The sequence below is a fragment of the Canis lupus genome, chromosome 30 (genome assembly GCF_048164855.1).
Source record: "Canis lupus baileyi chromosome 30, mCanLup2.hap1, whole genome shotgun sequence".
NCBI classification, from domain to species: Eukaryota; Metazoa; Chordata; class Mammalia; order Carnivora; family Canidae; genus Canis; species Canis lupus.
The window spans coordinates 38,474,066-38,499,824 of NC_132867.1; the positions used below are offsets into that span (position 1 = coordinate 38,474,066).

General features: G+C 41.1%; 1 protein-coding gene and 1 long non-coding RNA gene across 4 annotated transcripts in view; both read right to left on the bottom strand.

Annotated features, from left to right (window-relative positions):
- The window catches only part of DSCAM (DS cell adhesion molecule), a 732,791-nt gene that overhangs the window by 413,532 nt on the left and 293,500 nt on the right, over positions 1-25,759 (bottom strand). The window lies entirely within an intron of this gene.
- On the bottom strand, positions 18-15,441 carry LOC140621353 (uncharacterized). The gene is made up of 3 exons (XR_012021069.1): positions 15,373-15,441; positions 13,650-13,800; positions 18-393 (listed from the first exon to the last, which is right to left on the bottom strand). It is a non-coding gene; the product is annotated as an uncharacterized lncRNA (long non-coding RNA).

Genomic DNA, 25,759 nt, shown 5'->3' on the forward strand with positions numbered 1-25,759 from the left:
ATTGAGGTCATCCATGAATTGCTTCTATTCTCATGAGAATACATTTTTTTAAAAAGGCATTAAACTTAGTGTTCTCCTGCATGGTAGTGAAGTTTTGTTACATGTCTTCTGTGTGCAAGTGGGAAATATGGATTTTAAAAATGAGTCCTCATTCAGGGATCTTCAGTATGCTTCCAGAGATAAGAGACATATGAATCTATAGAAACTCATATAAGAGCAGGCAAGACAGTGGTCCACAGCTCCAGAGGCTTCCAGGGGTTTAGTAAAGGAAAGACCATCTTCAGGAGGGATTAGAGCTTGACCGTTCTAGAAACTTTATTTTCATGGTGCCAACAGTGCTTCTCACTTGTCCATGGAGATGCTGAGGGAGAAGAGGAGACCCCATGGCCAAGGCTGGGTGAAGAGGGAGAAGCCAGTAAGTGGAAGGACACACAGAAGGTGTCTCCTTCTCCCTCCCATTTACCTCTCGATAGCTCCCCAGTTGAATTCCATCTCTCTAGTAAAGCCCTAAGTCCTCACAGGACTTCTCATGACTTGGCCCTGTATCCTCATATCTCAACTCTTCTGTCTTCATTTTCCTACCTGTTCTCCTTCAGCCACACTGATCTTCTAAGGGGTCCTGAATTTTATAGGTACACAACCATGACAGGGCTCCTGACCTGCTGTTTTTTACTCCCTGCTCCCTCATTTTGACAGGGTCCATTTCCTTGCTCCCTCATTTTTTATGGCCTTCCCTAATCAGCCCCTTTAAAATAGCACCACTTCCACTATTCTCTGACCCTTTACCTATTTTATTTTTCTTCTACACATAGACCATCACCTCCCTGTGAGGTGATCATTTGTCTATCTTCCTCTCTATAGAATATAAGCTTCACGAGACCAGGTTTTTTTGTCTTCTTTTTAAATCTACTGCTATATAGCTAGTGTCTCCTCACAGCACATGAAGATCACAAATTGGTGTAAGGTCTCCATCCTGAGAGATATCACACCGCATACTTACTCAAAAGATATAAACTGTAAGCTGTGTTCACCTTCTGGCTTTGCAAGTATCCATCACTTGAAGAGTGCACCTCCAGATAACTAATAGAACCACACCACCTGCCCTCTTCTTTTTCTTTTCTTTCTTCTTTTTTTTTTTTTTTTTGGTTTTTAATAATCATTAAAATCAAAATGAATTGGAATTGGGTACCAACATCATCAAAGTCTGGTATCTAACCATGCAGACAAGTAATCAGTTCATCCAATATTTTTGTTGTTCATTTAATTTCACCTTTAACACACAGTATTACCCCATTTGAGTTTTGTTAATGGTCTTGCTGGTACTTCAACAATACAAACTCACTGTCTTCTTCAGAAGACATACCACCCAATATTAAAAAGTGTATTTAATATTTGTTGACCCTTTTACCAATAGGTCTCTAAACTTCTTCAGTCTTAGAGTCACTCTTATTTTCCCTGAAAATGTTTACATTAATTGAAGCCTTGAGATGCTCGTTCTCTGTCTCATCCTCCTTGGTTAAGTTCATCATAGACTAAACGGTCCTGAGCACAAGGCGTATCAGCCCTGCTGGCAACCCCATTAACGTCTTCTGGGTCTATTTAAAAATGCACAAAATTCCTGACAGCCATGCAGCCCTTTAAATTTTATAAAAAGGACTGGATATATATTATTGTATTTAGTTTTCACAGTAGACCCAAAATGAATTGTTTCCCCAATTTCAAAGATGAGGAAACTTGCCAAGTTGAGAGGGGTTTCGGCAGAGCCCATTGCAAAGCCCAGCTCCATGGGGAGCTCCTCCCTTCCTGTGAGTGTGAGGCTGTGCGTGATGACTCTGGTTTTAAGTGATTTTATCACAAATTACTTCTGTGGAAAAGGCAATGGCATATGATTACTGAATCTAATTTGAGGCATTTTCCCCAACTGTCCTAATTTCCTATACACAAAATGAACAGATTCCTTAAGCAATTTGCTATGATCAAAGTGCCTTACTGTGGAGCCACCCAGCAGAAACATACTTAGGCACATACTTTTTACATGAGCCAGTGAAATAGTTTCAATGAGCGGTATTTTAATTTTATATTAATTAATTCTGAAAGTGTGTATTTGGGGATCCACAAAGACAAAGATGGACTCATCTGGAGGTCTCACACACAGAGACATAATCTGATATTTAATGATGCAAGCCATATATGAACAGTCCCTGGAGTCCAGGGTTTTAGGGCTAGAAGGACCACAGATAGCATAGACCCACTGTTCCCAAACAGTCCCAATAACAGAGACATGTGATAGTGTGTAAAGGAATATGAATCTCGGGTATAAGCACAGTTCATAAGACTAATGCTTCAATGGTAAGCAATTTCAAATATCACTTAATATTAAACCAAACACATATAATGTGGAAAAGAATTAAATCCACACAAATCTTCAAGACTTAATACAGTTTTCACAGATGGTTTAAGCTGGTAGTGGGCTACTTTGGGCAAATCCCAAACTCTCTGGGGTTTATGTTATATCGCCCTCAGGGCAGGCAAATGGGAGGATTTCAGAAAAACTAAGCCTCCTCAATTAACAGATGAATAAAACTTGAGCCCTAGACAAATTAAATGATTAATAAAGATGTTAAAATTAGCTATTGCATGAGATGCCATGCCTTTCCTGTCTTTTTTTATGGGATAATGTGCCTAGTGTCTGAACTGCTTGTACACGTGTGGGTTAAATTTGGCTGGAGTGTGCTGAAAGGGTTGATATTGGTTTTCTAGAGATGTCACAACTAACTACTGTAAATGAAGTAGCCTAACCCTAGCTCTGGAGGCTAGAAGTCAGAGATCAAGGGTCACAGGGCCATGCTTCCTCTGAAGACTCCAAGGAAGGATCTGTTCCAGGCTCCTCTCCTAAGTTGTGGTAGTTCCTTGGCTTGTGGCAGCGTAACTCATCTTGACATGACTTTCTCTGTGTACATGTGTGTTCATATTTCCCCTTTTATAAGGACGTGAGTCATTCTAGATTAGGGGCCCACCCTACCCCCGATATGCCCCATCTTAATTTAGCTAATTACATTTACAGTGACCCTATTTCCAAATAAGGTCACATTCTCAGGTGCTGAGGGTCAGGACTTGGATAACTGAATTCGGTGCAGGGATAGGACTCAACCCATACCCATACCAGTCCATTATGGCCCAGACTTAATGAACCAGGTGGTTCTGAAAAATGGTAGCCAAGCTCAAAGGTCAAGATGAGCCTTTTTAGTGCCTACCACTTAGGCTTTCTTAAGCTCAAAATAAAAAATTATCCTCATTTCCAGAATTCACTGCAACCACACAGTCTAAGATTTTCAACTTGGTACCCTATGTGTGCAGCACTAAAGATAATGTAATTGTTGAACTTTTGCTGATCTTAGGTCAAGATACACAGGAAGGAAAGCAATGGAAGTTTGAGTCAGCTACCTTTGAGAAAGCAGAAATCTACCTGCTGGCACTATGTTATCAAGGAAGACCTCTTTGAGATCCCCAAATATTCATTAAGTGATAATAAAGAGATGGAAACATCTGTCACTTTTGAGTTAATTCATCTTTTATTTTAGTGGTCAATATTTAGATTTATTCTCCTGTCTGTGTATTTCTGCATTCTTGTTGATGGGTCAGGTAAATCATGATTGAATACTTATGCCCTGGTCTGGGGGAAGCATTCAGAGATATGCTCCGTGTTCTAGCTTCACTGACATTTCAGCTTCTGCTCATCTTTGTGTGTGTAACGCTCCATGCCCCCCCCCCCGCTTTTTTTTTTTTTTTAGATTTTATTTATTTATTTGAGAGAAAAAGAGCATGTGCATGAGGAGTGCCAGGGGCAGAGGGAGATGCAGACCCTCTGCTGAGGAGGGAGCTTGACCTGGGGCTCAATCCCAGGATCCCGAGATCATGACCTGAGCCATAGGCAGATGCTTAACTAACTGAGCCAGTCAGGTGCCCCACCCCCACAGCCCACCTTGACTATTTTCTAGCCCCAAAGTAATGGAGGTCATCTAACAATTATTACTTGTGAATCTTTCATGAAACTTTTCTCCTTTTATTGAAAGGGCAACTGATTAGCAACCTTAATTCCAACTGCAACCTTCAACCCCCCTTGCCATGTAACTTAGCATACTCACAGGTAGGTCCTGGAGTAGAACCTAGGCATCTTTGGGAGTCATGATTCTGTGTGTGTGTATGTGTGTGTGTGTATGTGTATACACACACAAACTTGATAAATGACTTCCTTTATAACACTATGGAGTTTGTTTTATACACTTAGAACACTATCCTGAGGAGGGTTCTACAGGCTTCGTCAGACCTCTGAGGAGCTCCATGACACCAAAAGATTAAGAACACTTGAACCTACAGACAGTGAAGCTGACAACTCTGACCACCACTTCCTCTAATGAAGCATCTGCTCAAAGGCACTTTTCACGTATTCTCTTTAACGCCTACCTCCCAGCAACTTTCCACAATTAGATGCTTTATTAAGTATTTTTTTAGCTGAGGAAACTAGGGTGGCAGAGAGCGATTTGCTCCTGGCCACATTGCTGATGAGTTGCAGAGCTGAATTCAAAGCGCTCTGCTATCCCATGAGCTGAGAATTCTCCTTTAAGTCTTTTTACATCGCAATATATCCACTTACCAACTAAGACGGATTAGTATTGATATCAGCGACTGGTGTTTTCCCCCCTCTTCCTAATTTATCTGACCAGTGTTGAAAAAAATATTTGAAAAACAAATGCCAATCACTTCTGTTGCTAGCTTTCTCGCATATCAAAGAAGAACTTATTAACATGAATTTATGACAAGGCAGTACTGTCTCCCTAGCTGAGTGCCTCACCAACAAATACACACTGAGATCTGGAGCCCAACTTTTTGTCACTGATGACTGGTCTCTTTAATTGGAGTATTTCATCAGGATTCTATTTCCTCTGGATTGTTCAAGCCACAGAGATTAAGATCTGACTCTGTGCTGCCTTAATGCTAGAAAGCATCTTCACCATGTCACTTAGAACCTGGTGGATACACTGAGACTCCGCTCTGAGTTCAGCATTGACTTATTGCCATTGTGGACTGATTATCATTCAGTTACCACTGCTATTGATCATCACCCCTGGGTCATCGACTAGCAGAACTTCTCTTTCAGGCTGACCCCCTCCCCCCCCCAAAAAAGGTGTTATTGCGTAATAGCTCAAACTTCTCAGTAACAGCTCTAATGAGTGTTGGAAGAACCAGGCTTGGGACACAAACATCTCATGCTCACTGTCTCCTCTAGCTAGTTTTAGAGGCTCACATACTGCATGCCTAGAACAGGGAAGGAAGGAAAAAGAAGAGGTGAGGATAGAACAGAAGAGGAATGGGGATAGAGGAGGGAGGAGGAGAGGAATTTCTTTATAGTTTTTAACGTTCCAAAGGACACATGTATTATTTTGTAATCAAACAAAAATTATTTAAGTTATTTTTTAAAGAAATACAAAGATGAAAAAAAAAGATCCTATTATATATAAAAAAGAGAAAAAGACGTAGTGGAAGATATATGCTATACCAGCTCTCACGTTCTCCTCTGCAAAACAGGAGATGAGGCTCTGTTCATGATTTGGCTTTGGGGTTGCAACCGTGCCCCACAACCTGCTTCCCTTTACATGGGTGGTGGATACACTGCAAAGGCTTTGAGACACCTGGAGAAGAAAGTGTTTGAGGATCAGTGGAAACGGATTTAGCCTATCATGCATGAAGTACAGGGAGACCCAATCCATACAGGCAGGTGAATCCAGAATCTGTCAGAATTTCAGCCCCATTATAAAACTGTAATAAACTGTAATGCTGAGCCATTCTACCTCGCAAAAGCAGACAGCGGGGATAGAGCTATTTCTGTGTAGGCAGGTATTCTCACATGCTAAAACTTTCTTCCAGTTATTTTTAACAGGTTTATTTGCTATTTGATTAGAATAGGGAACTCTAGAGATCTTGTAATATTCATTCATACCATTCTGAGAAAAAGTCAGACAAATTCTAAGAAAGATTCTATTTTTCAGACCTTTCTCAATTGCTTTACAACTGCTTGTTGCTTCCTTCAACTCTCCCTTACAGATCTCAGAGAACACCTGAAGTGGCACATGCTATCGTGAGTTTTCTCCACTTCATGAACACTGGAGTCCCTTAATCTCTCCACCTGTTTACAGGAATACCCATATTACCGAGAGACTAGTCTGTTGCTAAGGTAGAAGGTAGCCGTCAGAACTTTCTAGCTCGAGCTATGCTGATTAAATTGCTCTTTGGGGATCTCAGCTCATCACATAAAGTCACACAGGGAGTTGTTTAATGATTGTGATATGCAGCATTCCTCTCGTGAAATCCCACCACAGTTCGCAGATCCAGTCCCTCTGTGTGTGATGGTAACAGCATCCTTGACTTTTAGCACTTCGCCAATAACTATTAATCAAAGTGTGTATCTTTGAAATGAGCAAAGTAGCTATATTCAGCTCTTTTTCATTCAGGAAGATGCTTAAAATGATGCAAAGAACCATTAAAAAAAGAGACAAATTGCCAACTGTACAGTAAAAATTGAATATAGTACTCTTGAACCAACTTGTACTTCCTTTGAGATTCTTAAAGGCTTACCGCAGAAGCTTTGTTGTTAATGCACTGCATGTTTGCATTTCAAAAATATGTAACCCATTTTATAAGCTACCCTGTTAATCTCAAAGACAAATGAGCATTGTCAAGGCTTTCTCACCACGGATCTCGACTGTCAAGCTTGCATGCCTGGACAGCAGCAATGCCTATGGCATCTGGTTTTCAGATACAGAATAAAAAATGTGTATTCCAATGAGAGACTCCTAACTCTGGGAAAGGAACAAAGGGTTGCAGAAGGGGAGGTGGGTGAGGGGTTGGGGTAACTGAGTGAAGGGCACTGAGAAGGGCACTTGACAGGATGAGGACTGGAGATTATACTATATGTTGGTAAAACGAACTTCAATAAAAACAAAAAACAAACAAACAAACCAAGAATGAGTATTCCAGCAAATCAGATCTTTCATTTGAAGGTTTGATACCATTTCCCGGAGCCCACAACTGCCCATGGCTTCCCTGATATACACAGAAAATGCCAATGGGAACTTCTGACCCACTAACCTCACAGAGAAAAGATGAAAGAAACTGAGGTTGTTGGACCACCTATTTGCTAATCTTGCTTAATTAGAAAAACCACGTGGTTCAAAATCTGCTTAATTCAAATATGAAGCAATAAACCATATTTGAAAAACAATCACTAACTGAAGGCAGCAAATTTGGGAGAATTAGTAGCCCTTTCTACACATCTGACATCATGCTTACTCACCAAAATGTCATGTCCATATATATGGCCAAAGGAAAGGGTGACTTTCTAGGAGGAAAAATATATTTTTGATCTTACTGTATCAGCAAAATATTAACCCCAAAAATAACATAGAAGGTACTGATCTAGTCATAGTCAAAACAGGGGAAGAAAACATATTTTGCCCCACTGTCACTAAAACATTAACAACAAATATAAAGCATCAGAGAAGCTACACTTTAATTTGATAATAGACTTCCCTTGTTAAAATGCCATCAATCTTTATTAAATACCAGGGTCTGATTTTAGACAATAGTCTTATCATTCTTCTATTTGACTTATGGATGACAAACACCACGTTCACATATTTACATATACTCTGCTGTTTTTACGTAGCAAAATCATGCATTTCTAATGTGTGCTTCCTATTGATTAAAATACCTTGCATTTATAGGAGCTGGTCAGGACTGTTCCATGACTCCTTATAGAACTGCTGTACAAAAGCACTAATCTGTAGATCTTCATGGCCAGAAATTCACAGATATTTACTAAAGGTAGTTGTGGAAAATGGGCAAAGGGGCACCTGGGTGGCTCAGTCTGTTAAGCATCTGCCTTCAGCTCAGGTCATGATCCTGAGGTTCTGGAATCAAGCCCCATGGAGCCTGCTTCTCTCTCTCCCTCTGCCCCTCCCTCTACTCATGCACACACTTGCTCATGTGCACGCTCTTTCTCTCTCTCAAATAAATAAATAAAATCTTTTTAAAGAAATGGGCAGGGATGAATGTGTTGCTTATTTTTTTTCCCTAAAGTGGAACAACCTTCAATTGAGAAGGCATATTTAATCTGGATATAGGGAAGTGTGTGTTGGGATCGCACTACCAGAAATGGAAGGAGAGTCTTAACTTTGGGTACTCACTATTCCGAATTGTTTGACTGGGAAAGCAAAGGGACATTCACTTTTGTAACTTTTAGAAAATAAATAAATCAATAATGGAATGGATAGAATGGAATATGTTGAGATTCATACTTTATCCACACTTTAAATGGGAATTCACACTTTAAATGCTATTTATAACCCAACGGAGAAAGTAAAAGATCCAAAGAGCTGGTTATGATTATCAGAATAACTTATTTATAATCGTTAAAATGCAAACTAGTAATGGTAAAAGGATCCCAAGCATAGATAAATTTAAATCAAATTTAAAATATGCTAACTAAATCACTTGGCGTATAAACATACAGGAAAACAACAGTCCAATAGAAGGAATAATGGCAGAATGATGCATTTCAGACATAAACCTTTGGTTGCTGAGTAGTAAGAATCTGGTAAAAAACATTTTTCAGTGGGAGTTGTGTGTTACACAGGAAAGGGAAAGGCTTTTTTGTTCAGCCCTCTGTTTCCAAGAGCACAGCCATCGGTAGCCATAGAAGCCAAGAAAATAAACCATTAAGTAGAATTTAAAAGGAGTATGGACAGTGAGCCCAGACGCCCGAGATGATGTCAAACCTTGCCACCATTCCCCAGTAACCTACTGATTAGCAAAGGGTCCTTTTCTAAGATTGCTTCTCTTTTACACTTAAGCATAAAGAAATAGCTGGCAGATCCCTGCCAACATTCAATGGCCTAGAGATTTGATTTTCTGTTCTTCACTGGAGGGCATTGAGGAAGGAAAGATGTCTCCCCTTTGTTCATTTCACTAAAAGCCAGGGGGCTGTCTCTGATTTCCCAGGGGCATTTCACATGCTCACCCCAAGGGCAAATGTCAACACGCAGTGGGTGCAGATTGACAAGGAGATCGGACACGGACAAGGACCCGGTCAATACATAGAGCTTTACACATACAGCAGCTGGCCAGTGAAAATTCTGTTAAACAGTCATAGAGAATCACACTCAAAAGCAGGAATAAAAGCTCCAGCACAATGACTTCACACTTTGTGAAGTTAAAAAAATTGCATATGTGCATTTTGAAGAAAAACAAAAAACCCCAACTAAACCAGAAAATGAATTCGATAAGAAATGTTCGAAAGTTTTTTTTCCCCCCTGAGGGACTCCAAAATTAACCCCTGAACATAACAGAAATTAAAAAACAAAAATTCACTGTGAAATCACTAAAGGGCATGGCTAAATCTAATACAGAAACAAACTCTGGAGGGGCTATACTTCAATGACAGGCAATCAAATTTAGAAGGATATTTATTAATTTCAGTGGAGCTAGTGCTTTTATCACTAATATTCCAGCTGTGTAGACAGACATGACTAGGTATTGCCTTATAATTAATCTCCCTTGTCTGAACTAAGAAATAGCTTAATTTTTAAATAGTAAGTTGTTCAGGAATTAGTACCATGCTTATTTACATATTAGAATAGAAGCAAGAAATTTTTAAAAAAGATTTTATTTATTTTTTTCCTGAGAGACCCAGAGAGAGGCAGAGACACAGGCAAAGGGAGAAGCGGTTCCAGGCAGGGAGCCTGATATGGGACTCCATCCTGGGACTCTGGGATCACACCCTGAGCCACCCAGACGTTCCTAGAAATTTTTTTTTTTTTTGCGAAAAATCACATCATGTTTGTTCTACAGTCCAAAAACTCCATAAAATCCTCATTTAAAAAAATTTATCAGAATAATTTTGTATTGTGCACACATCTGTTAATATTACAGATTGGATTTATTTGGTGGATAGTAAAATCCTATTAATTTCTGTGACTCTGTATGTGGTATATTGCTTTATAGTTTATAAAGTGTTTTCACCGGTTCTCAGTTATTCTTAAGAAAGGAGAACAGAATAGAACAAATATTCCTTTATCCATTTTACAGATAAAGAAATTGATATTTTCTAACAGCTCCCAAGAAAACACAGCTGTTAAGAACCAATGTTAAAAATATATTCATATAAATACAACTAAGAATAAAAGGAATTAAGCTTTATATAAGTTATCACATGAATTTCTTTATCAGAGTAACATGAGAGTTCCCTTTGAAAAAGAAGTTCCGTAAATTCAGTGCATGTTACTTAAAAATAACTGAACATGATCTTGGTTGGGAAACTTCAGCTCTTCTTCAAAAAGAAAGCCTTCTTCAACTACAAAAGAAGTGAAAAGGATTGACCCCAAATCAAATCATTAATGTCCCATTCAGCTCAAACATCCCATGATTCTATGAACTTTGTACTCTCATGAATAAAGTCAGGGTCCTGAGCTTCCACCAAAGCCAGCCCCTTCCACCTTTGGCTGAACATCAGCCGCCATTTTGTCACCTAGCAGGTATCAGATTGAGGTCTTGTTTCCATAGAAATGACCTGTGCACAGAAAGAAGTTGAACAGAATGAGAACAGAGAGGGAGACAGGCCACACGGTTTTGCAATAAGAGGGTGAGTGTGTTTGAATCAATCTAACAATGATCTCCTTCTACCTGAACTCCATTCAGTGACTGCCAAGGAGAAGAAAGGCATTTGTCCATCCTACCCTGAATGAGCCCTGTTCTTTCCCACTCACAAAAATGATGGAGTCTATTTTCTTTCTTATCTATCCGTTCACCAATGTTAATTTAACATTTACTCGTGGTGGTCCCCCTGCTGCCCATTGGGGATACAACGGCAAATAGACAGGCATTCTCATTGTCCTTCCCAATCTTACATCTATTACTTCCAGCTGTTGGAAATATGGGCCTCTTGTGATGTTCTGGAGTCTAAATTGTCAGAGACAGTAAAATTCAATAGTAGTCAAAGCTTGTAAAAGAAGGGGCAGAGGAGAGCGTGCGAAGCTTCCTTCACACCACATTATTCCATGCCATCGATCGCCAGGAACAAGTAGATCTCAGAAGGGTTCCTGTAACTGGACAGTGTTTGGGAAGCATCAGCTTTGGACTACCTGGTTATCAGTAATGGAAATACACCTCCATTTGCACCCTTGCACATAATATTTAAATCTCACTGCATATTTTACCTTTTTATAGTGAATTTATATCATTTCATCCTTATAGGCCTTGGGAGTAGTAGTCTCTAGCCTCTTCTGCTCACATCTGGACAGGCCCCCTCCATTAGCGCTGTTAACAGCACCACTGTGTCCTTGGTGGCTGCCCTTTAGACCTGCTGAGAGGGGACAGCAGATCTGTCCAGTTTTCAGTAATTCCTCCAAAACTTCTCTCTGACCACAGGGCTCAGTTAGGCATCATGTTCCTCTCCCCTACCTTTTCTTATTCTTTTTTTTTTTTTTTTTTCCTCACTGGTACTTGTCTGTCTTCTTGCATCCTCCTATCTTTTGTTACCTATTCTACTTCACTCAACCTGCCTTCTCTTCCTGTCTTTTCCTCCTTGCCATGAATGCCACTGAGTCTCACCCTGTGCAGAGAGGTAATTCTCAACCACAGGGAATACACATCATAGCAGGAGACAGTGATGTTTCCTCACTCAGGTCATGCATCATCTCTAAGGAGATGTAATTTGCCCCTGGAAGGAAAGAGGTGGGCGATTCAGGGCATCTTGCCAAGACAGGATGGAAATTACCACCCCAAAACATATGTGCACACTATTTACATCAGCGTGCAGGAGCCACGGTGGTTGAAAGAATAAACTCCATCTTGGGAACAAACAAAAATCTAAGAGCAAAAACACGCATATGGGTGTTGAATAAATGGAGAGATTACAAGAAAAATAACATTTTTAGAAGGAGACTTTAAAAGCTGGAAAATGTATGTAACAATGAAGAAAACATAAGTTCAGTTGAAAATAGTCAAACTATTTTCTGGAAACCAGATCATAGATTGGATGAGGAAACAGAAAGGCACTTCATAAACGGTTGACACTCTAGTCTCAGGACTGCTAGGTAAACGATGTGGTGATAGATGGTATACAGAACCCACATGGAAAAATCCAAGGCTGCTTGTGCAAGCGCGGGCAGGCATCAGCTGGGCAGGAACTAGCAGGCATACATTTGTTTTAAAAAATTTGCCTTTGCCTCCTGAGTGCCTCAGTCTGTTAAGCGTCTGCCTTCAGCTCAGGTGGTGATCTCAGGGTCCTGGGATCAAGCCCCACCTTGGGCTCCCCAAAAGCAGGGACTCTGCTTCTCCCTCTTCCTCTGCCCAGCCTCCTGCTTGTTCTCTCTCTCTCATTCTGATAAATAAAATTAAACACACACACACACACACACACACACACACACACACAAAATTTGCCTTTCAAAAAATGAAAGCAACCTTCTGAAATAATTTAAGAAAAGCAGGGCATGTACAAAGAAAATCTGACAAATATGGGCAAACCATACTCCTTGTTTCTAAAGAATTACAGGAAAGCTCTTCCCTCAGTCCTCTGTGCTCCATTTACAATTCCAGAATCACCTTTTCTCTCACTATATGTTGTCACTGGACCAGGAAGTCATGCAGTGCTTCATCATCCCAGGGAACATGAACAAGGTTCCCTGATTAATTTGAGTGATACATACTTATTCCTCTTAAAATGTAGTTCACTGCTAAAACTCTGGATTATTAAGAAAACATCCTAAGCTCCAGCTCAATACATCAAAATATAAGAGACTGTCTCCTTACTCAAAATGAACCACGGAACCCCTGGACCTTTATTTTTCCTCTTAATATTGCATAAAACCTATAAGAATTTTCCAAAAACAATAGTCAGACAACACAGGCTGCACCAGTGTACATCCTAATGCTCTGTGGCCATATCCAGTGGTAAGATGAAAAATGCCAACATGTGTTTAGATGTTAAAGTTTTTTTTTTTTATTTTATGGAGCATGGTGATAGGATACAAAAATGGACTCTGCAGAAGAATTTGCTTTTGTTCCTTGTTCTCTCTCTCATTTAGTAAATGTAATATGTAATATTGTCACATAAATATGTAAATATGTGTTGGGGCACCTGCGTGGCTCAGTCGGTTGAGCATCTGACTCTTGATCTCAGCTCAGGTCTTGACCTTAGTGTTATGGGTTCAAGCCCTGCATTGGGCTCCATGCTGAGCATAGAGACTATTTAAAAATTAAATTAATAAAAAATTTTAGAAAATACGTAATGTGTTAAATAATAGTAGTTGTTAAACCATGACTAAAACAGGTTTATCAACAGAGCTTGTGAAATCCCAGGTATTTTTTTCCAAAGGGCCTTCTGAAGGGAATAACCCAACTTAGATATGAAAGTGCTAAGTGAATCATCTGATCGTTTGATCCTAAAACACTGGCAAGGGTGAGGTCAAGGACTGCATGGGGGAAGAGATGGTGAAATTTCGTTTCTAAGAAGAGGCAGTGTGCCCAAGCGATTTCTATTTTTCCTTAAAGAGCAAGCTCCCAGTATTAAAATCTAGAACATTAATACTTACAAGTTCATCACTTCTACGGTTTTCAGAACACAGCAGAAACTACTCTGCTGTTCCTCCGAAATAGGAAAAAAGCTTTTACTGAATGCATCCCATTTTCTGAGGTAGCACCATTTCCAAAGCAATGGTTTTCTTAAACTTTGTTTCTGAAAATCTGAAAAAGGTCACTTCATCAAAAGCTATATACTCCATTAGTTTTCAACTTTTAATTTTGAAAAGTTACAAAGGGTCAGTTACTAAAAAACCGTAGGACGACCTGAAGCATCTCTTTCACTAATCTGGCCACTCAATGACAATTTGCCACCTGCTGCCACCACTGACACTTTTTAAAAGAGAGACAATAACCATTGTTGCCACTGAACAATTTACAAACATGTTGCAAGGGTGTCTGAGTGGCTCAGTCAGTTAAGTGTCTGCCTTTGGCTCAGGTCATGATCCCAGGGTCCTGGGATCAAGCCCCAGGTCAGGCTCCCTGCTCAGCAGGGAGTCTGCTTGTCCCTCTACCCCTCCACACCACCCCTCTGCTCATGCTGTCTCTCTCTCTCTCTCTCTCAAATAAATAAATAAATAAATAAATAAATAAATAAAATCTTTAAAAGAAAAATAAAAAAAAATTAAAAGTATGTTGCATACCTGATGCCCTTTTACCTCAAACACTTCAACATTATCTTCCAAGAGTAAAAACAGGCTTTTATATAAGTATAGAATAATGAACAATTTCAGGAAATTAAGATTTTACTGTGACTGTCTTTGGTCTTAAGTGGTAGAGTCACTGAACTCCAATCAAAAGTAAAAATACTTTTCCTTCATTATAAACCAGTATTTTTCTGACTCCTCATGCCAAGGAACTAAGCAGAGTAAAATTCCTGAGGGCAATGATTTGCCTTCCTTATTCTTCCCAGGTGTCGAGAAGCCCCCGGGGAACATGCAAAGACAGTATTTGCTGACTGCCTGACACTGTGTGATGCCTGTTGAGTACCTTGTGTGCCTAGAACAGACATGGGAGCTGATTCTCCACTATGCTTATGTTTCAACGTTGATATAACTCATCATTTGGGAAATTACTTGCTTTTTTAAAGGATGATTACAAAACATTCTTTTCCTACAGATCCCGCAAACATGACCAGAAGTCTTGGGTCTTGATTTACTTTTTTTTAAGTATGCTGGGCCTGTGTGCCATTGGTTTGGATGTTTAATATCCAGTGAAAGTTACCACTGGTAATAACTATCCCATTGTTACCACTGGTAACGCTGGGGGCGGAGGGGAGAGAAGGGAGTTATTAGTTTAGGTTGATCATGGGATTATGAAATCCTGTTATCCTCTTACTCCCTCCCCCCACTGTCATTCATTCATAAACAAAAGAATAAATCTAGCCTTCAAAGGAAAAGCAAGACTCTCCAAACTGAACTTCTATAAAAATTAATTTTTTAATAACTGCTTGGTTTTATCACTACTTCCCCAAATGCTAATTAATTCTAACTCTAAGCTATGTAATTATAATACTTCTGCTGAAATACTAAGTATCTGGTGCCCCTGGGGTGAGGCAGGGAGAAGGTATCTCACGTTCCACCCAGCTCTTCCCAGAGTGGAAACAGTGGAGCAGCCCCCGCGCCCTGCACCTGGCTGGTGCACCTGCAAGCCCTGCCCCTCATCTCCAGCTGGGGGGGGGGGGTTTGCTGACAGATGGCACCCCTCTCCGTGGGGCTGGGAGGAACCGAGGCATACCGAGTTATTTTTGGCCAGAACCTTCAGGAGCCTTCACTGAGTCCGTGGCCTAAGTGGCCGCGATATACCTGCAGAATGTGAATTGATGTTGCCATGGAAATAGGACAACTCTTCCTGGTTCTGTCAAAATCCATCTCTCTCTGCCACCAGGCAGGGGTCAGAAATGGAAGAAACGGAGCAGGGGGGCTTCGGTGGCGCCCTGCACCCGGTAGGGTCGCACAATCAGGTCTGCTTTCTAGGTGGAGACATGCACATTCACACACAGGGCCATTGGGGGCCAAATCTCTCCCTCTCCTCCCTCCTCTCCTCTCCCTCTTGCCTGCTCTCTCTTCCCCTCTCTTCTCCCTCCTCCTCCGTCTCTCCTCCTCCCTCCTCTCTGCATTCTCTCTCTCTCTCCTCCTATCTCTTCCCCTCTCCTCTCCTTCTCTTTCTCTCCCTCCCTCTCTCCCTCTCCTCTCTCTTCCCCTCTCTTCTCTCTTCTCCCCCTTCCTCTCTCTCTCTCCTTCTCCTCCCTCCTCTCTGCATTCTCTCTCTCCCTCTCTTCCCCTCTCTTCTCTCCCTCTCTCCCTCTTTCTCTCCTCTCTCTCCTCCCTCTCCCTCTTCTCTCTCTTCCCCTCTCTCTCCTTCTCCTTCCTCTCTGCATTCTCTCTCCTCCCCCTTTCCCTTCTCTCCTCTCTCTCTCCCTCTTTCTCTCCTCTCTCCTCCCTCTTCTCTCTCCCTCTCCTCCTTCCTTTTCTCTCTCCTTTCTCTCTCTGTCCTCTATCTTCCCTCTCTTTCTCTCTCCTCTCTTTCTCTCTCTTCTCCCCCCTCTTTTCTTTCCTCTCTCTCTTTCTCTTTTCTTTCTAGACAGTAGTGAATTCAAGCATTTTCCACCCTGGATCCTAAAACCAGCCTTTGCTGGCCTGCTACCTAACCTCTTCAGGGGTCCGTTTCCCTTGCTGTCACTTGAGGAAGGTGACCCAGGTGATCACTAAACCATCCCCGTTGAAGATTTCCATGAGGCTATTTAACATTCTGCTTTCAGTGTTAATAGGTATTAGCCCGTTCTGCCCAGACCTAAACTGAAATGTCATGATTTAAGTCCATGGAAACAGGGCCATGGATGTAAGAATAGCAAACCAGTAGAAGATGACTCCCTCTTCCTTTCCCCTGCTTTCGGGCTGTAGTGTGGTACTGGTGCTGGGGCCTGTGGCTCTTAGCTCCTGAGACAACAGCAGGAAGGCCGACCATGGGATGGCCAGGCAACAGGGCCCTCCATTCCCCTGCCTGTGGGAACCAGGAGGGGCAGCCTGCTGCTATTTTCCTGGATCCAGCCCACTGCTCTCACCTTGAATCACTGCTTTGGCACAGCAGCTGGGCCTGACCTTCAGCTACTCTGGTTTGCAGAGATACTTGTACTTAATGCAGAGGGAGGGCATACCCAGGATCTGGTGGTGCAGGTGTGTATGTACATGTACACACACACACACACACACAGATCCTATTGGTTCTATTCCTCTAGAGAACCCTCATACGATAGATTTTTGCCTAATGTTTGAACAATGAAACCTAAACACCACCACCACACAGGCCCCTTTGAAGCTCACATCATTCACCTGGGTAATTCAGATCACAAAACAGGTGCCTTACCTTCTTGCATCCTCTGGACTGCAACACTTACAGCCCCGGACCCCTAATATCAGTGAACACTCCCATTATTTCAGACATCTCATCTATTAGAAGACATCTAACTACTCTGATCCAATATGTTGCCTGAGAGGCCTTAGTCATTGGCCCTACATGAGGCATGAATGTAGGGATATATTTCCATTGGAAGAAACTCTATGAGCCATAGACCTATATAAGTTGAATTTCAGGGGTACTGGGAAATGCCCACACATATGTCAGGTTTGCATGTCAGTAGGCCTGCCTTACTTTTTAATAACCCTCCTTCTTTTAGAAGAAATGAATCTCTATAAGCATAGCAAGTCAAATGGGGGGCGAGGTTAAATGCAATGCTACCATATTCCAGCAAATATGTTTCCCATGAAAGTGTTTCAAAATCAAAGATTGCCATCAAAGATCTAAATGTCTTAAGCGTGTTTATACTTGTATAAGTTCTTAAGGGCACAAAACAAACATACCCCACTAAGACTGAATAAAGAAATACATGGCATGTATATATCAAACATCCTAAATGATTAAATTCGAGTTAGCACCTGATAGCTAAATTGAAACAGTCCTTATCTGCAAAGCTTCTAACAGATTTAATAAAATAAGATTGCAAGAGACTCCTGAAACACCTTCTGTCTCTGGGGTCTTACAATAATCCTACAACACCTACTCTACCTACAACATTGGTTCTCAACTGGGAGCCACTTTGCACTCCAGAGGATACTTGGGTGAATATCTGGAAATACTTTTGGTCATAACTGGGAGTGGGAGGATGGGTGATACTGACATCTAGTGGGTAGAAGCCAGGGATGCTGCTCACTATCTTAAAATGCCCAGGATAGCTGGCTCCCCTTCCCCTAGAGCAAAGAATCATCTGGCCCAGAATGCCAACAGTGCTGAGGTTGACAAGCACTCTAGAACAAAATTCAGCATAAAGTATGTGCTTCCCACTGGCATGTGTTATAATTAAACTGAAGAGGGAGACAGAACTCTAGATTAAATTGAGGGCAGTAAGTACCAGGCAGTTAGTAGATCAAAAACTGGTATAAACTCCAAGCGCAAAACGCATGCAGTTGTCCTGAGGAAGGGAGCTAAGCAAACAAAGACCATTTCAGCTCGGTTATCATGTGTTAGCTCAGATCCACAAGAAGGGATAATAGCAATGCGATTTGTTCCACTTGATTATAGTTCATTTTGCTCAACAGGGAAGTCAGATTTGATGTTCATGATCATCAAGCACGAATCCTACAAAATGTATTTAATAAGAATGCGATGTAGTTTCCAATGCCTTCATTAATTTGATTTTTCCCCCTTTCAAAACAATAAATATTGATAACTAAATCAAGGTCACGTTATCTCTTTGGGTTTCAACTCCTCAGTTTTGAAACTGGAGAGTTCTACTTGGTGAGTCTTTTTGAACCGGAGTACACAAAATTCACCAGCCGGTGTCTATAGTCGGTCATGAGCAAAACAAAATTCATTTTAGGAAGCTATTAAATCTCTATATCTACAGGGGGCTGTTTGAAAAAAAATATATGCACCCCTGTGTTTATTGCAGCATATTTACAGTAGCCAAGATATGGAAGCAGCCCAAGTGCTCATCAATAGATGGATGGATAAAGAAGATGAGGGATATCTATGCACAATGGAATATCCTCAGCTATAAAAAAGAATGAAATCTTGCCATTTGTGACAACATGGATAGACCTAGAGGGTATTATAAAATAAGTTAGAGAATGACAAATATATCATTTCACTTAATGCGTAGAATATAAAGACCAAACCAACCAAACAACAAACAAAAAACAGAAACAGACTCATAAGTACAAAGAACAAACAGAGGGGATGGGCAAAATAGGTGATGAAGATAAAGAGGCACAAACTTCCAATTATAAAATAAATAAATCATAGGGATAAAAAATACAGCATAGGGAATAGAGTCCAATGATATCAAGACTGTCTCAAGAACTTGAATAAATATGAGAGGCTGATGAAAAGAATTCGTTTTTTTTTTTAATGCCATGTCTACCTTTATTTTTTTTTATTTTTTTATTTTTTATTTTTTTTAAAGATTTTATTTATTTATTCATGATAGTCACACAGAGAGAGAGAGAGAGGCAGAGACATAGGCAGAGGGAGAAGCAGGCTCCATGCAGGGAGCCCGATGTGGGATTCGATCCCGGGTCTCCAGGATCGCGCCCTGGGCCAAAGGCAGGCGCCAAACCGCTGCGCCACCCAGGGATCCCCCATGTCTACCTTTAAAAATAAACTGGTAGCAGCAGTTTTGATACCTAAGAAAATTTAGATCATGAGCAACTTAAAAGCTAGAATTTTCATCAACAAACTCTCCCAAATTAAGCTTTTTAAAAATTTGGTATTTTCCAACATTTTTTTTCCAAAAAATATAAAATTTGGAAAAGTAAAAACAGATATTCAGAAATCCGTATCATTAGTATTCAGAAATCCGTATCAATGGGAGAACTGTCTTTCTCCTTTCCTTTTCCGTGTCTTTATTTTTAAACTTTTCCACCAGTTTTACTAGTACAAAGATGCTAAATGCACAGAAGTAACATAATAACTATTTGTAAAGTCTTTCCCTCCTTTTGTTGCTCGTGATTGATAAAAAATTCAACATATTAGATTTTTAAAATTGTACATAATTGTAAAAATTTTATTACATAAATATCACATATACATATACATTTTAATTAGCTTCTCTTAATATAAAAATCCTAATTCTATGTAAAATGTTTATACATATACATATATAAATATAAACAATAAAAATATATATAAATATCTTATGTGGATTTAAGCTTTTCCAGCATTTTTGTGGGTGTGTTGCCATGAATTAACAATCAGGACAAGCTCTTAGTATACAATATGTCAGCTACACACGTTATTTGGGCTAGCAAAACTAATTCATTTTTTTCCTTAAGTTTTCTGGTGAAAGGTGCCTTATTTGGCTCAGGGGAGAAAAATTCATAGATACTTGTAAAATTCAAGTACATTATGTTAATTTACATGATAGTGATACCAGTAATATGCTAGAGAGACCTTAGAAAAATTTATCATAACTTCACAAATAAGCATGCTCAATTCATATGATTTGTGTTTATAGATACTATTCCCAAAGTGGATCTTTATTTGTGGTGTATTTATCTCATGCAAGTATATACAAATCATAGGACATCATATAAATATACCCGGGGATGCAAAATTAAAGATTGACGCCATGCCAGCAGACATGAACAGACATATCTCCAAAGAAGACCTACACATGGCCAACATGCACATGAAAAAATGCACTGCATCACTTGCCATCAGGGAAATACAAATCAAAACCACAATGGGATCCCACCTCACACCGGTGATCATGGCAAAAATTGACAAGACAGGAAACAACAAATATTGGAGAGGATGCAGAGAAGGGGAACCCTTTTACACTGTTGGGGGGAACGCAAGCTGCTGCAGCCACTCTAGAAAACAGTGTAGAGGTTCCTCAAGAAGTTAAAAACAGAGCTACCCTATAAGCCATCAATTGCACTACTGGGGATTTACCCCAAAGATATAGATGTAGTGAAAGGAAGGAGCGCCGATGTTCATAGCAGCAACGTCCACAACAGCCAAACTGTGGAAGAAGCCATGATGTCCTTCGATGGATGGATAAAGAAGATGTGGTCTATATACACAATGGAACATTACTCAGCCATCAGAAAGGATGAATACCTATGATCTGCTTCTACATGGATGGAATTGGAGGGTATTATGCTGAGTGAAAGAAGCCAATCGGAGAAGGACAATAATCATATGGTTTCACTCATATGTGGAATATAAGAAATAGTGAAAGGGAATACAAGGGAAAAGGGGAAACTGAGTGGGGAAAAATTAGAGAGGGAGACAAACCATGAGAGACTCCTAACTCTGGGAAACAAATAAAGGGTTGCAGAAGGGGAGGTGGGTGGGGGGATGGAGTGACTGGGTGACGGGCACTGACGAGGGTACTTGATGGGATGAGCACTGGGTGTTATACTATATGTTGGCAAATTGAATTTAAGTAAAAAAAAAAAAGTTATATAAAAGAAAAAAAAGTGACGCCATGCCTCCAGATTTTGGAGGAGCAGTGTCCCTGTTTTTGTCTAGCAGTGGGCAGGGGTGCAGTTAGAAAAGATCAGAATAGATCACCACAGAATGTGGGGCTTCATGCTCTAGGCCTCAGACTGCCATGAAACAAACATGGTTTGGGTAAGAAGAACAATTACACACTCCTGTAAACCCTTCTCTGAATGTATCAGTGGTTTGCTAAGATATTAAAACAGTCACTTTTCAGAATGAGTTTGGTTTTCGTCACCAAGCCTTCTGCACACCCAGGGACTCCCATGGATCCCTAACCACAGGCGTATCATTAATTCTTCTCTCCTACTCTTTTCTGGCTTGCTGACTTGCTCTCCATTTCCACAACATCAGTTCTTCCATCCTTAGGGCCCTCAGCCCTGCCAGGCTCTCTGCCCAGCAGGGAAGGATTGCAGAGTGGATTCCAGAGTGTGCAAAGGCCTAGCACACTCAGTTGCTCTGGTCTTTTTTTCCCCTTTGGGGGCATTGCATTCTGTGGTTGGAATGGTGCCTAGTGCAGTAAGAAAGAGCAAGGACTTTAAAGTCAGACTTGGTTCCTGGCTGTGTGGCCTCATGAAGTTCGCTTAATGCTTTGAGGCAACCATGTTCCAGTTTCAGCCCAGAGGGGTCCCACTGCACACAGCTGCACCCTATACCTCGGAGCCTTCTCTAGCCAGCAAGCAGGACAGGCAGTGCTGGGGGCCAAAGTCCCCAGGAACAGCCCTCAACCATAGATAAGGCAGGTTTGTTGTACCTCAGGTGTGATCCTTCCTTAAGGAAGGACCAGGTTTCTCAGCATCCCAGGTGGGGCTGAGCCACCAATCTCAGATGTCCAGTAACCCACTGGACAACAATCGCTTTACTATCTTCTTTCTTTTCTTGTCCTAATTCCCTGCCTCTGAAATAAACTGCTCACACTCAATTTCTTGTCTTGGGGTTTCAGGGAGGCTGCATCAGCTCTTTAAATGGAAAATGACACCAGATGCAGAACTATGATGTCCCTAGGGCTAGGTGGTACTCACCTAGATGCCCCTGAGCAGTTGGAGGGGACTAGATTTTTTCTGAGGGAGCCCTGAGTATAGAGGAGAGCTGTATGTGACTTAGCATAAGGTCAAGCCTTCCAGGAAAGCTCAAATTACCTTTACCCTTTTTTTGGCTTGTTCAGGCTAGGGAGATGGGGGCTTCTCAGGGAGTCCTGGCCTTAAGGATGCTGGTCCTGTGATGAGAATATTAAGCACAATTGTTCTATTGTGTTCTTCTTTTTAGCTATGTAGATACAAGGCCTCTTTCAGGAAAGAGTTGGGCTGAGGGTCGGCATGGCCGGTGGGTGGGACTTGGGGGTACTGAAGACAATGAAAGCAGTCTAAGCACCTGCCAGAGAGCCAGGAACTTTGCTGACCAGACACTGAGACAGTTTGGAGAGAACCACATGCAGGGACATTGCATGTGACATCAACCTATATAATGAGGAAGAAGTTACTGTGTGCCGGCACCCAGCTAGGGTGTTAGGAGACCTTAAGCACTCTCTCTCTCCCTGAACTCTGCTGAGATACCCCATGAACAAGCCCAGGTTAGGCTGCTGCTAACAAGAGGCAATTGGCTCCATTCCTCCCATCATCCAGATGCACAGCTGGGCAACCCCAACCCAAAAACAGAGCCATCTTCCCAACAAGAAGCTGTCACAGCCTCATGCCCAAGCCCAGCTGAGCCTAGCCCAAACTGCCAACTTAGAGAAGCATGAACTAAATAAATAGCTCTTATCTGAAGACACTGAGTTCTGAGGTGGTTTATTTCACAGCGATGGATAACTGAAATATCCTGGGACAAATCCAGCAGTGCCTTTTTTTGGCTGTCACAGCTACTGGTTCAAAGGAAATCTGAAGCCACTCTCGCCTCCCAAGGAGGAATCTTGGGTGGAAGTCTGAGACAGGAGCCCTACACCCTGCTCCCCCTCCTCTCTGAAGAATGCATTCCTCAGAGGGATGAGAACACGGGAGCAAGCCTCTCATCCGGACTTCCCTGAGATTTCCATGGTGTAAAGTGACACGAGTGGGCAACCATCTTTGTGTCCCAAAATATCAGGGCCCCATTTCAAAACTCTAAGCCAAAAAAGCAATCCTTCAGCACTGGGGTGAAGTATTCCTTGAAGTGCTCAGGATGACTTGATAAATTACCACTGATTTCACTTCACAGAGATCTCCATGATGTGGACACGGCCACAGCCACAAGACCTGGGACACACTGAATGGTGAATTCCAGAATTCCATTCCATTCCTGCATGGGGCTCAAATAAGACATAAGAGACACAAAGCAAGACTCATCACACTGATTTTAGGACTAAAGTCTAAAAACATCATGGAATCATTCTGCTATATTAACTCCTGGCCTCTGATATTTTATTATACACATTTAGGAAGTGTAAAAAATAAAAACTTTTTTTTTTTACAAGCAGAATATGCATCAACATTTGCTCTGGATTTTCTAGGACAGCCCTGATTTAAAATATCCCTTCCCAATATATACTGGATAATGTTCTTCCTTGAACTAAAAGAAAGAATTGTTTTATAATCTTCGTGTTGGGACATTGTCGGCACCACTGTCTCACATTACTGATAAATTGTGTGTGACTGTGCCTCATCTTTCTAATTAAATGCTCGGTTTCTTAAGGCCACAGGCTTGAGAAATACCCTCTTATGTCTCTCCTCCCCTGCTGAGGGACACTGATTGTGTTTTTTGTCTTTGCTGAGTTGGTGTCAATAAATCACCTTGTAAAGCAATGTCTCTGATTTCAGAATCTCCGAAGATAGAGAGTGAGTAGTAGTCAGAGAATCATCATGGGTGTGATTAAAGACATAGTTTGTCCTTAGCAATGTCAAGGCTTTCCATTTTTGGACTCTTCTCTTTCTCAAAGTTTGCCATGGCACTTACCTTCGGGAAGGTTCTTGAGTGAGTCACCAGAAAGCATTCATCACACCCTTCAGTGCTAAAAGGCACTGACATACATCTATCATGAGTTTTGCATGTTTCTATCACAGAACATGGTGGGGTTTCTTGGTGGCTGTTAAAATAGTTTTTTCTCTTGAATAGGAATATGTTTGCAGAGATTTCACTCCAAGCTCTAATATTTGCTTGTGTTGATTAGGAGTAACCTTATCTTAAAAGTCTTGGATCCTTTCAAAGCCTTTCAAAGCCATATAGATCTCCTTAATACTAAGTATCTAGCCAATCAAAGGTCCACATCCTGATCCTCAGAGACTGGTGGTCATTTCTGTCTGTCAGTGGATATTTTACAATCATCTCTCTCACATCAGCTCCTATCCGACCCTAATCTGGTGCGATGAGAAACACTTGAGGTAAATTCCTAAGCTTCTTAGCCATTTAGGTATAAAAGAGCTTTAAGAATGTTGCAGATATGTCTTTGGATTTGGAATAATGTTCATAACTGCCTTGGAAATATAGCTTACTTCTTAGAGGAAGTTTTTTTCACTATAAAATATCAGAGGATTAGAAGAACCCTTGGGCAGCTCTCCCTTTGGCCATCTCTCCTCTTTCTTAATGCAGAAAAAAAAAAACAAAACAAAACTAGGAATCTTTATTTACCTAGAAAGCACAGTTATGGGAGATAATAAAGTTTATGGAAACAGGTTTGATATCTTTTTTATTTCCCACTGCCTCCAGCAATACTTTGAAGAGACAATTTATGTATTGGGGATGTACTGTCTTAACTCCAAGGGTACTATTTCCAAGGGGTACCGTACTGCAAAGATGAAATAACACACACGAAACCTTTCACAATTGCCCCAGGTCTACTTCTCAGCTCCACACTGCCCTTGAAAGGGGCTGGATCAAACAAAATGCACAAGAACGTGGAAATTGTGAGATACAAATTCAGTTCTAAGAAAAAAAGCACCATCAGTTCTCCCAATAACTCCCAATAACTCCCCCCCCCCCAAATAGCTTATGCTGGGCTTGATCCTCCTCTTCTGCTCTTCAGAGACACATACAGACTTGACCAGCTGTTTTCTCCATCTTAGCCTTGTTGGAAAAATAGAGTGTGGGCCAGAACATACTTTCATATCATCAAGAAGAGAAAAAATTCCTATCACTTTAGTTGACCAGTTGTCTACGATTTATTCATTAGGAGTTTTGATTTCAGGTGGTAGTTCTTTTGCACTGAAAGTAAATCCTCTGCCCCATTTTATGTCACATTAGGAAATTTCTGAATTATCTCACAACCACCCTATGAAAGGACTCAAGTTCCTGATATATAACAGCAAATAGCCTATTTTCCTAAAGAAGATATGCTTTCTCATATACAGTCTCCTCTCTATGGAGAAATCCTGGAGAAACTTCAAAATCAAACCCTCTGATAACCAAACTCCTCTTTCTCCACCCAAAGCCCACACTTCACCTGGTTCCCTGCATGTGAGTCAAACTTTCCACCACTCACCCTGTACCTAAGTAAGGAGGTCACTTCACTTGCCCTCTTTTTTTCTCCCTGCCATTATCCACCATGTCACCAAGTCCATTCCACTCCATGCCACGTCATCCCTCAGCTCGGCCAGAGTCCTATCCTCTGAGTCAAGCTCTCCCTAACTCTCACCGGGATTATGACCCAAGC